Raw genomic sequence first — 13,243 nt, forward strand, 5'->3', positions numbered from 1 at the left:
ACTCCTAGCTTTTTTTTTTTTTTTTTTTTTTTTTGGCATATCTGAATCAGCAGCATCTCTTGTGCTTTGCTCTCTTACTAAATGATAGCACACCAGTCACCCCAGGTAGGTAGCATAAACAGTGAGTACACTGGGCTATCCTCAGTGGAGTGGCCACAGTTTTACCACAGCTCTGTATTAGTTATATTTATATTGCTGTAAAGCACCATGGCCTAGACAACTTATAAAAGAAAGCATTTAATGGGGCTTATGACTGCAGAGAGAGTCCATGATGACAGAGTAAAGGCATGGAAGTGGGGACAGCTGGCAGCTTACATCTTGGTCCGTCCATAAGCAGGAAGCAGAGAGGACACAGCGGGAATGGTGGGAGTCTTCTGAAACCTCAGTGCTTGCACCCCTCCTCTAACAAGGCCACCTCCCAATATGCCCCAAACAGCTCCACCAACTGGGAACCAGGTATTCTAACCTGAGCGTATGGGGACCATTTTCATTCAAACCACCACAATTTTACTGAGAAGAGCATGTAACTTAAATCTTATGACTTATTTATTTCTAGAATTTTCTACTTAACATTTCCAGACTGCTGCTGATTGTAGATAACTGAGACTATGGAAAGCTGAGCTATAGTTATGGGGGTGACTGTATTTTCATCTGAGTCTGTCTTGATCTCCTTTAGATGCTGGCAGTCCTGAAGGGTAATCTTGCTCATGTGTCCACTAGCCTTTTGTCCCAATTCAATACCCTACCTGGGGTCTCCAGTTGCCTGACTGTCCATCTGCTTCTCCATCCAGTGATCCAGCCAAGGGAGCTTTGTTTGCCTCACTATTTATGTAGTGTGTGTGTGTGTGTGTGTGTGTGTGTGTGTGTGCATGTGTTGTGTTTGTGTTCTTGTATGTGTACATGTGTGCCCCTGGGGGGAGGCCAGAGGGTATTGTTTCTCAGGCACTGCTCACTTTTTGAGCTTCTCCCACTGGCTGGCAAGTAAGCCCCAGGAGTCTTCCCCACCACTGGGATTACAGTTACCATTTCTGGCTTTTCAAATGTGAATTCTAGGCATGAAGCATAGGTTCTCATGCTTCTAAGCCAAGCACTTCCCTGACTGAGCCATCTCCTTGGCCCTGCCTTCCCATTTAAAATTACATTTTCTAATTCAGCCTGTTGCTGGTATGTTATCCACAGCGTCTGTGATAAGCTGGACTCACCTGAGCATCCAGAGAAATTGGACTCTCAGACTCTCCAGTGAAGAGGAAGCAGTTGGGCCACCATTGAAGGATTTTGTGCAATTCTAGCTGTGAGCTCTCAGCTGCTGCTCCAGGTGCCTGACACCATAACTTGATACCACCGTCCTGGACCATAACCCTCTGGAAGTCCCAAGTAAACAGGAGTGTGCTTTCCTGTTTAAACCACTGGGATAGTTTCACTGTCTTCTTGCACAGAGTGTGTGTGAAGTCACTTCTTTTCCAGGAGGGAATGCACCTAGCACTGGATAGCCACTTTGTAGGCACTCAGTAGGTCTCAGTTTTCTTTCCCTCCCTTCCCTCAGTGTTCCCTCAATGATCCTCAGACTTGGGTGGGGCTGTCTTAGTTGTTTTTCTATTGCTGTGATAAAACACCCTGACCAAGACAATTTATAGAAGGAAGGGTTTATTTGGGGCTTCCAGAGGGTTAGGGTCCAGGACGGTGGTATGAAGGCTGGTGCCTGGAGCAGCAACTGAGAGCTCACGGCTAGAAGTGCAGACAGGAAACAGGTCTAATTCAGAATGGCCTATGTTTTTTGAAACTCTAAAGCCTGCCCCTATGACATACTTCTAGCAAGACCACATCTCCTAATCTTCTAACAGCCTCCAGCTGGATACCAGGTATTAAATGCCTAAGGCTTATAGGGGACATCTCATTTAAGCTACCACAGTGGGATAACAAAATTTTAAAAAATAGCAACCTAGAAAGTCAACAGTGGGTGTGGCAGCCTCCACTCTCAGCCCCTTGCTTTTAACAGAGCAGCTGTGTTGGTTCTGTGTGTGTGCACTCAGACATTGGGACTGTGGTGTTTTCACATGCTCAGACAGAGCAACCACAGTGTTCTGCTGGCAGCTCACAGGCATCCTTGGCTACAACAGTGTACTTGGGGACCTCTGCCCATGAAGCTTGAATGTAGTCATTTCCTAGCAGATGTGTCTCTCTCGTGGGGATGGTGCCTTTCTTGTGACCTCCCCCAAGTAGAGAAGCATCTTTCCCAGTTGCTTAACTATTGTAGGCATGGCATGTCTTGCTTTCCAGGAGCAGTGTCATATCCTTGGGGGCCTCTGGGAAGCAGAAGCTCCTCGGCCCAATCTCCCCTTCACCTTGGTCCTAGGGGAACATTGACAGTGTCTGCAGTTTTCTATGGCCCCAGTGTGCTTCCCAGAGAGCCCCAGAAGGCACAGGAAGCGTTTGCTGCCAGGAGCAAGGCACTGCTGCTTGCTCGCAGTCTCCACCAGCCTCCCTGACTTTCCTGTCTACCCCACACTGCAGCAGTGGTCTTTCAGAACATAGGTTTGGTAATACAGCTCTGCTAAGATTGGCTAAGGACTTCTTGTGCACTGACAGTCCTGGGCTGTCTCAGCTTCGCTCCAGTTTGGTGCCTGGTCACCCTGTGGTACTCGTAAGCACCCTCATGTCCCATGCTCTGCTTCACTGAACTCCAATTCCTTTTTTTTGTTTGTTTGTTTTTGTTTTTGTTTTTTTTGTTTTTTGCTTGACTCATGGTTCCTCTCTCGTGTGTTTGTTTAGAATCATACACTGGGAACATTCTGACCCCACAAGCTGGGGTGAGATGCCTCTCTGTGAACTTTTGCTACCTGCTCTCCCCATGATGATGTCATTATGACCTGACTCAGTTGAGCTCTAGGTACTGGACCAGGACTGGGGACTGTGACATCCTGTTTGTCCTTGTATTTTTGGTGTCCACCAAAGCTCATCAGAAGAAAACAAACCAACAAGGACAGTTCCTGCTGGGAAAGTGGCATTTCATATCCAGTTTTGAGAGACAGAAACGGGGAACCATGGTAGGTCCTCATTTGCTGGTGGGTTGGGGGACTCTGACAGCTGTAGGAGATCTGTCTTTGGTTTATGCATTCCACTCAGGGGAGACTTGCTGAAAGATAATGCATATTAAGGTTGTTGTTTTTAAAACTACTTTGGTGATATAAACAGAAGGCAAATTGTCTTGATTATTTTAAGGTAGATAGGAAAAGGACAGGATAAGGGTAAAGTAAATATTAAAGAAATACCTTATCTTAGTTAGGGTTTCCATTGCTGTAAAGAGACACCATGACCAGGGCAACACATAAAAAAACAAAACAAAACAAAAAAACGTTTATCTGGGGTTAGCTTACAGTTTCATAGGTTTAGTCCATTATTGTCATGGCAGGAAGCATGGCAGCGTGCAGGCAGATCTAGTGTTGGAGGAATTCCACACTGGGCAGAGCTTGAGCATAGGAGACCTCAAAGCTCACCCCCACAGTGACATCCTTCCTCCAACACAGCTAAACCTACTCCAACACGGCCACACCTCGTAATAGTGCCACTCCCTATAGGCCAAGCATTCAAACGCATGAATCTATGAGGGCCAAACCCACTCAAACCACCACATACCTCATAGCATTGTGCAGTGTGAAGCTTGGGCCTGCTCCTCATCTTTTCAAACCTGGGAGATACGGTGTCTAAATGAACTAAAGCATTGGCCTCGGGGCCAGGATGCCTGGGTTCACCGTCTACTTTTTCACTGGTTTGTAACCTTGAACAGTGCTGTCTCCTGGTGTGTAAACTGGGACTCAGGGCAGTCTTATTGGCCCTGACTTCCTCTCTCTGCTAGAGAATTCATTTCCAAAGTTCCAGGGTTCATTTCCCTGGGGATGGACCAGCACCCCAAGAGTGCGCAGTGCCTTTCCCCTGAAAGTGCCTTTCTCCTAGCTGGTAGTGGAGAAAGACCTTCCTGAGCCGGATGCAGTGTCACAGGATCATGCTCTACAGTCTGGCTTCATGGCAGAGACCTGATTCCTCCTCATACCATGTATATTCTTACACTAATCAAGTCATGTCAAAAAAAAAAAGTAGAGATCAATATTTTAACTGCTTTTGTTAATGATTTTCTACCTTGAAAATGGACTTCTTTTCTAGTTCCTCTGGTAGCCCAGCAAGGTGAGCAAGTTCAACACATGACCCCAGCTAGGCTGTGTGGCTTTGACTCTCAGTTTCCACATCTTTGAGTAGGGGCATCATGGTTCTTACTGTATCAGGGCCTGGTGACGATTCCAGGAGCTAACACTGGTAAAGAATGGGCATGTTAGCTCTCACCAGTGCAGTGATGAGATATGTTCCTGAATGTCTGTGCTAAGAATGTTGGCCTGTGTTATTCACAGTAGGAGCAAGGAGGGAAGGTGTGGGAAATCAAGTGTCCCAGGAACACCGTACAACAGACAGGATGCCTGAGCTGTGTTGGCCAAGGTATATTAATGGCTGCTTTCTGGAGGATTTATTTCCATCCGTCATGTGCAAATGGCTGTGGGTGTGCAGGCTGTAATGGATCTTGTGTTTAAAGTTTCTATTGTCACGGCTCTGTAGAGCCCTGCCTGGGCCCGCCCCGCAGATTGCCTCTCAGGTTCCAGAGGTCCTGCATCTCTTCTCCCATTAGCTGTCAGCTCTGATTTGGTGACTGTGAGGCATGGGCTCAGAGTCGTTGGCAGATTGGCCTTAGGAGATGCTAGGCACTGGAGTTTGCCAGCACAATTTGTACTTTGATTAATTTATTTAATCTAACTATCTTGTATCAACCTGCAAGGATAATTATGCACAAATTACTGTTTAAACTAGAAGCTTGTCTCCCCTCCTGAGCCCCATGCTGGTCTATGGCTCTTCACCGAAGTCTTTTTGAAAGTGTTTCTTATTCTCTTGTCTTCCCCGAGATACCGGACGCTCCGAAGTGAATACTCTAGTCTGAGTTAAAAGCTTTTGAGAAAAGCAAAGCACTGGTTTGGATTCTGATCCCGTTTGTCATATCTCTTGGGCAGAGAACTGGCTCTTTTATCTTTGCCTGTGAGTTCAATTCCATTTTCTCTCAGCTGTAAGGTTTTTGTAGCTGGCTGCTGCTGCTTCAATCTTTGAGTCAAGTGGGATTTTCAGAATGGGACTAGAGCAGGTTCCTATGTTCTTTGCAAGCATGGGGAGGGGCTGCAAGTAGCATGTGGGGGGCCCCCTCAAAGTTGGTTCTGTTTTATTGACTACTTTTGCTGATTATAAGGCATGCCATTCTTTTTTTATGCTGCTGTGAAACCACCAGAGGAAGCAAGACACGACCAGATAACCCTCAGACCCCCTGATGGTGGGAGACATTGCCATGTCAGACTTTAGGATAAGTGAATTAGGACTTATTGATGATGGGTTGGCTATGCAATCTTAGCTTTTTAGGCAGTTTCACTGAAGCTGTGAAGATGTAGGTATTTTTGCTGTTGTTCTTCAGTGACCTTCAAGTGAACTCCCAGATTACAGAGAAAAGAGCAATGAGCCTTGCTTTTGGAGGTAGGAAGAGGGAGACCAGTCCCTCAACCAGCACACACACTCACACACTCTGCTTGAGTAAATGGAAATGATGTGCGGTACCTGTGACCATGTGTCATGTCTGACTTGGAAATGAACACGTTTGGCATATTTTCACTTGGCTTCATAGAAGGTTTTTCCTTATAACATTTAAAGTCTTGATATTAAAAAAGATTCTTGGGACTCAGCAAACAAGAGCGATTGCTTGGATCCAGAAGACCCAAGTTCAGTTCCCAGCACTCATATCAAGAAACAGCAGCCTCTAACTTCATCAGGAAAAGCTTGTCATTGTGGGTGGTTTTCCCCAGGGCAGTTCTCTTGAGCCCAGTCTCCACTGCTGTCCTCAGATATGCTGACAAAAAGGGAGGTGGTAACAGTGTGAGTCTGAGGGAAGAAACTTGAGGAGTCTGTTGATTTGGGACCTCCTGCTGGAAAAGCCCTGTTCCTGGCTTAATTTGCCAGTCACTTGCTGGTTTGGTTTCTAGGAAACGAAATCCAGCCTTCTCATTGGCTTATATTTTTGCAAGCATAAGTAAGGCTGAATGAGGACCCATTGAAGTTACTCCTGGTTATTTCAGGCAGGAAAAAGCTGGCTGCAGGTATAAGAGACGACTGGATCACCATACAGTGTGGGCGTGGTCTGTGCCAGCTTTGGTCTCTCCTGGACCACAGGCACTTCCACACCTTTGAGTGTGGTGACTCCATGTGGAAGTAATTGATAATAGTAGGGCAAATTTCCCACTCTTGTGTTTGACTTTTGTTCCCTAGGGACTTATGAATCAACTCCTTTGAGCATGGCAGTCCCTGTTGGTTTGCCAGATGAGGATGCAGAAGGTCAGGGAAGACAAAAACCAGAAGCCTGAAACCAGACAGCACTATGGTGGAGGCCTGCCTCCCCTCCCCAGACTGGCACTGGCCCTCTAACCCTGTTTGACTTGGTTGGCTTCGGATTCCATTAGGCATGCAGTCTGAGGCTCACCTTTACCTATGGCTAGGTCTTTTAGTAAGGGTTACATTTATACTGGGCATTTATGGAACTGGAGGGAAGGCCATGTAGGACTCCTAATGGCAACTCCAATGTGGGTCTTGGCTCCTGGGCCTTCTGGCCCCCTGTCCCTGTTTCATTGTGTCTCTGTTGGCTTTTCTGTCTGTAGTGGTGGAACAAGGTTTCCTTGTGCTTCTGACTTCACTCCTCTTCAGCTTAGTTGAGGAGAAAGAGAGAGAAAGAGAGAGAGAGACTGAGATGGGCTACCATCTCCAGGTGGAGAGAGTCCAAGAAGACACGGAGAGAAGAAACACCTGAAGCCCTAATTGCTGGTAGTATTTGGGATCACGGCTGGGAGGTAGCAGATTAGATATTGAGGTGCAGCTTGAACTAAATCTTGGTTTCTCTGTGTGGTTATTGGGACTAGCAAAGGTAAAGAAGTGCAGCCGCTGGGTTAACTCACTGTTTACGTTTATATTAAAATAATCCATTTTATAGTACTGGGGGCCCAGTGAAGGATCTTTTGATTCTAGTTTTAAAGAGAGGATTGGTGGTCATGTGACCCAGCACCCTCATTTCTTGTTGGAACAGGAGATTGGCTATAACATAATTATTAGCCAGGTGTCAACCTTTGTTTTAAAGCTCTAATCTTCCATTTTCCTGTTAGGACGGCACCAATTGCAGATGCAGAAAGATTTATTATTGCATCTTGTCTACCTGCGCAGTGTTTGTTAGAGACTGAGTAAGAAGGTGTGAAAAACGCTGGCGCTTCTTCTCCCTAATGAGGTTACCTTATCAAAGGCGTGAGGTAAACAATATGCCCTGGTAATTGTGGTGGGAACATGAAGAAATGCTGTCAGTTTTATCTGAGAGTACAGACTTGGAGCACAGCGCAGATATGATGAGCAAGCACATGGACTCAGGTGCCAGCCTTAGCCTCTGGCGTTGCTCTTCCCTTCCTGGATGTCCTGGTCTACCGGCTTTCCTCTCTTTTTGCTTCCTTATCTGAAAAATGGGGCTAACCACCTTCCGACTCATAGAATAGTTAGAGGGCACTTGGAACATAGTAAGGACTCAGTAACCAGTTGCTGTTCTCAGCAACATCATTCAGTATGAGTGGTCTGTGCTGGGGTTTGACTAATAGGTTTTGCATTGTCTGCAGATCTAATGGCCTTGGCTGCTCTGTTGGCTCCATCAAGGGGTTGGTAGTGAGGCATCTTCTCTGCGCTGATGTTAGTCCAAAGGGCGTTCCCTTTGTAATGCTCTGTCTTGGAAGCGGCTTATCTGTGCTTTAGTGAGTCTGAGGCATCTTAATAGCAGATTTCATTTGTGGTTGGCAGTATGAGTTGACCCACATCTAAATCCTTCTTGATCTAATCGTCTCTGATATCCTGTTTGATCTTGTAAATATTAATTTAGTCTGTTTGTACATGTGGTTTCCAATGGTCCCAAGGTTAATTACTGTATTTTGTTTATAAAGTGCTCACAGGAGGCTGGGCATATTGTGGAGGACTTAGGAAAACTATCGCCATTTAGGTCTATAGACCGGCAGTAAAACCTGATGAGCATCCAAGTGAAAAGAATTCTTAGGTCTTGTAGCTTGCTGATGATTCCCGCTCCTGTCCTTTGTTTTAAGAAGTAGGGGGCTGGAGAGATGGCTCAGCGGTTAAGAGCACTGACTGCTCTTCCAGAGGTCCTGAGTTCAAATCCCAGCAACCACATGGTGGCTCACAACCACCCGTAATGAAATCTGATGCCCTCTTCTGGTGTGTCTGAAGTCAGCTATAGTGTACTTAAGTTATAATAAATAAATCTAAAAAAAAAAGATGTAGGTGGGTCTGGGGAGATGGTGCAGTGGTTGCTTTGCAGACATGAGGATCTGAGTTCAGATCCTCTGCATCTATATAAAAATGCTAGGTGCAGCAGCATGTGTTTATATCCCCAGCACCAGTAGGTGGAGACAGGAGGATCTCAGGGACTTGCTGGCCAACCAGCCTAGCCAGTGTGATGAGCTCTGGTCTGAGGGAGCAATGCTGTTTAAAGAACAAAGTGGAAAAGTAATTGAGGAACATGGCAAACATGGCCTGACATATGTATACACACAGGAATCACACACACAAACACACATACACACATGCATGCATACATCCCGATGTCAGCCTCTGACATCTACATGCCTACATGATAAGCACAACCTGAACTCACATGCATACATGTACGTGCACATGCGCATGCGTGCGCACACACACACACACACACACACACACACTCATACACACTATATAGGCATACCTGTTTTGTACCTCTTCCCATTCTATGGTAGAAATGTTCCCTAAGAATGTTTGGGGAGCCCTGACATGGTCATTTTGGACCATTGTGCCCAGAGCCACTTGCTGGACTTTGGGGAACCAGGTCTTGTCATAGCACTTCCAGGACACTGAGAGGAATGCATGTTCAGGGGTGCTGGGCTGAAGGTCAAAGGAAGGGCATTGTAGACTCTTTCTGGGGGAGATACTGCTGTGTGTACCCAAAAGAAGAGGAGATGGCTCTCTGGTTTGTCTGTGTTTGATGGGTAATGTGAAGGGTTAGGGGAGAAGATGAGAGAATGTTCCTTGTTTTGCTATATTTCCATATCTTTATTTCTGATTTCTTGTTATCTCTTAAAATTAGCTTTTTTAGTATATTTGCTTTAAAAAGTAACTATTGCCATATATTAATTATATACACAAGTGCATTTGCTAATAGATGATGTATGTATACTAAATCGAGAAGCAGTGTGCTTAGGCATCACTCAGGAGTTGTCTGCTAGACCTTGCTACATCCCACATACTTTGGCCAACTGTGTATTCAGCTAATGAGAGTTGGCTATTTTTCATTGAAGAAGAGTTGATGAGGCAGAACAGTGAGGGGCTGGGAACACAGTCTTGGAGCTACAAGCCTGGCTCCGTATCTAGGTAGGCTATTGGGTCTGTAGCTTGCTTCTGCTGCTTACTGTTCAGGTTTGTTCCTTAATGTCTCTATCCCTGTGTTTCACACGTAAACTGTAGTATCTTCTAGACTGTGATATAGGGAGAGCTGAGGGAGAGCTGATAAGGTAAGCCTTGATTAGATCTTCCTCCCTGCCTGCCTTTGGAGGTAAGCATGTCCTCCATGATGTTGTCTCTTCTGGAATACTACATTCGGTTCTGTGGAGCTTATCCTAAAGAAAGAGCATCTTCACATCCAACTCCCTTCTTTGGTTCTCTTCATAGCCACACCAGCTGACAGTTTGCTGAGCACAGTAGCACAGCTCAGTGAAGTGCATGCTCAGGAAGAATGGGGTGAACCCACCTGGAATATGGGGAGCAGCTGTTGTACCTGTACTTGCCTACTTCCGTGTGTGTGTGTGTGTGTGTGTGTGTATGTGTGTATGTGCACGTGCATGCATAAGTCTTAACCTTTGAAATGTGACTTCTACAATGTATGCAGATTTATCTATACTTCAAAACATACATATTGCATTGCTACCAAGTAGTGCAATTGATCCTTTAGACCAGGAGGCCTGGAGATGGACCCAGTTGGTAAAATGCTTGCTGCACAAGCATGAGGACCTTAGTTTAATCCCCAGCACCCACATACATAGTGAAGTGTGAAGTTGTGCGTTGGGGAGGCAGAGACAGGCAGATCCCTAGTACTCACTGGGCTAGCCTAGCCTGATCAGGAGCTGCAGTTAGTAAAAGACCCTGCCTCACAAAAACGGTGGGCTCTTGAGGAATGATACCCAAGGTTAGCCTCTGGCCTCTGTCTAAATGAACAGGCACACACACACACACACACACACACACACACACACATACACACACACACTATCGACACTGATTGTGTTTTAGGTGAAGGCTCTATTCACAGATAAAACAGAAGTTTGTAGATAAATATCAGATCCTTTCTAAAAGAAAGGAAACAACACAGTTACATGTGGGGTAGGGTCCTTTCAGCCGAGGCTGTCTCCTCACTGCTTCCTTTGTAAGGGGACCGTAAGCCACTTCTAAGGATACACCGCAGCCTGACAGTCTCCTGGTCCTGCCCCTTTATGTTTGCGCTGTGCAGAGCAAGAAGCGCGGGGCCATGTCTTCCTGTTGCCCTTTTTCTGGACCTCAGTTTGCTCTGTTACACTGTTGCTTTTTGCGCAGTCAGGCCCTTGGTGTAATTAAATGGGAAGGATCTACTTTGGCACCTTTGCCTCCTCTGTTGGGATCCTTCTGACCACAGAAGTCTGGCACTCGATGGAGTCATTTTCTAGAATGGGGAGAGTGCTCCTCTGTTGAAGGTCCAAGACACTCAAAGATTATCATCCAACATGGTACCTCTTAGCCATGTGTATCCGGTGAACCCTTGAACTGTGGCCATTGCTACCAAGGAGCTAAAATTTCAGTCTTAAGTAACTGTATGCAGGTTGTAGCCATCGAATTGAAGAGCATAGGTCTGGAGACTGGAAGGACTCCTGGGTCATGTAGACTAGTACCAACCTCCCTGTCCAGTTAACTATACATATTCCTCCAGTCCCCTCCTGCCTCCAGAGCTGGGAATCAAACCTAGGTAAGCTCCCTTCAGTGAGGCCCAGCCTTCACAGCTTAGATGGGAGCAGAGGCTGACACACAAGCCCTGGAAAGCTGTAATGATGAGATGCAAAAGAAAGCAGATCCCCAACCTAGGAGTCCTGGACTCTTTTTCCCCCTAGCATGGTTTGATTCTAGAACAGCGTATGCTGGGCTCTTGAGTTAATCCCTGGAGAGATGCATTTGCCAGCCACCAGCGCCTTGCTCCTTTCTTTGCCAATAAAATCTTTTAAAGATGCAGATGAGTGGTAGATGTGTTATCAGGGATAACCTTGAATCTGATCTAATTTATTAGTAAATCATTGACAAGCTTGTGTTATCGGGAACATGTTACTTGTGAAGGGCCTCGTAATTGATTACAAAAGCCACCGTGCTTTGACATTTCTGCTGCAAAGATTGATGACAGCATCTGCAGCACCTGTTGTGTGTGCATGGGTTGGGGAGTATGTGTGTGTTTTCATGGTGTGTGTTGAGTCTAGGGTTTCTTGGCTAAGTAATGGCTGATGAAGTACAGCTTTAGGCCATCATCCAGGCACTGCACTCATCCTTTATGCCCAAGATGTACCAAGATGCTCAAATGTTGGCATGGTAGGAATGAAAACCAATGGCTGGGTGTCCTGAAGCTGCCCTCAGCCAGGGGAGACAAAGGTGCAGAACCAATGTTAAGAGTGATGAGCATTCCAAAGATAGTAAGCCTATAGGCTGAGAGTAAAGAGACTGGGAGGGACCCTTTAGATGGTGTTGGGGACAGCCCTAGTGGGAAGCCAAGGACCAGTCAGCAGCTGTCTGGGAATAGCAAACATTAAGAAGTCTGGCTTCAGAGTCTTTTGAAGCTTTTTTAGTAGGCTTCTAGCTGTTGGTGTCTTTCTATTAGAAAAGATGCCCTGTATATCCATTTTATAGCAGCTTCCACTGTCCATGTCCCATCAGTGTCATAGACCCTGACCCTGGACCCCACAGAGTGGCTTTGCTCTTTGGACATTTTCAGCCAAAACCTGGTGGATGGCTTTCTTCCTGGCTGAGTGTCGTCCTTCAGTGATGATCCCACTGGTGGCTGCCCCTCTGAGTAGAGTGCTCTGACTGCTCCATCTGTCTGCCACCCCTCATTTCTGTCCAGGGACCAGTTTGTATTTAGCAAATGTCCCACTTGCCTCTCAGATTAAAAAGCACCCTTTCCCTCCCTCCCTCCCTCCCTGGTCCTTCCACCCTTGGAGGCTCTCTTCCTTTGCTTCTTGGACACACTCTTAAGTCACCTATTTGTGACAGGAATCCATGTGTTTTGATCCAAGCACAGTGTGTTTGTATTACGTCCTCTCCGTGTTCTGGTACTGTTGAGTTGGTATGGGTGGGGTAGTTCCAGTGTGTGAAAAGTGCCCTCTTGATCCAGCAGCAGTTCTAAACATGGGTCTTGACCCTTTCGGGGTTGAATACCTGATGTCCTGCATATCATATTTTTACATTATGATTCACAACTGCAGCAAATTATATTTATGAAGTAGCAATGAGACAATTTTATGGACACCACAGCATAGGGAACTGTATTAAAAGGTTTCAGCATTAGTAACGTTGAGAACCACTAGATTCTAGTGGCTTGGACTTAGGCTCAAGAACTGTAAAGTTTGCATTAAGAAACAGTAATTTTGGGGCTGAGGAGCTGGCTTAGCTGTTAAGTGCACTGGCTGTTCTTACAGAGGACCCAGGTTCAACTCCCAGCACCTATATGGCAGCTAACAGCTGTCTGCAACTCCAGTTCCAGGGAATCCGACACCCTTACAATTACACATGCAGGCAAAACACCAATGCACATAAAATAAAAATAAATTTAAAAAGAAATAATAACTTTACTTTAGAATGTAGAAGTTTCCCCACCCCCGTTCTTTAGAAAAGAGTTCACTTTTGTTTCCTTTCAGTCCCTACCTCTCTTTAGCAGTATTTTCTTTCAGTTTTGTGGTTTTTCTGAAAACTGAATGTGTCCTTCAGGTGGAGTGAGTCACCAGGGCCATCTTGTTAATTCCCGATGCAGCTCCGGAGGGGCTGTTGTGCTGCGGTTGTTTTTTCAGTCTTTTCTGGTTGGAAGGCCCTGCGCAGG

The 13,243-nt window shown here is 46.0% G+C and overlaps 1 protein-coding gene across 3 annotated transcripts in view; it reads left to right on the top strand.

Annotated features, from left to right (window-relative positions):
* Med27 (mediator complex subunit 27) overlaps positions 1–13,243 on the top strand; it is a 174,829-nt gene that overhangs the window by 15,302 nt on the left and 146,284 nt on the right. The window lies entirely within an intron of this gene.

This window comes from Mus pahari, chromosome 3 (genome assembly GCF_900095145.1).
Source record: "Mus pahari chromosome 3, PAHARI_EIJ_v1.1, whole genome shotgun sequence".
In the NCBI taxonomy this organism is placed as follows: Eukaryota; Metazoa; Chordata; class Mammalia; order Rodentia; family Muridae; genus Mus; species Mus pahari.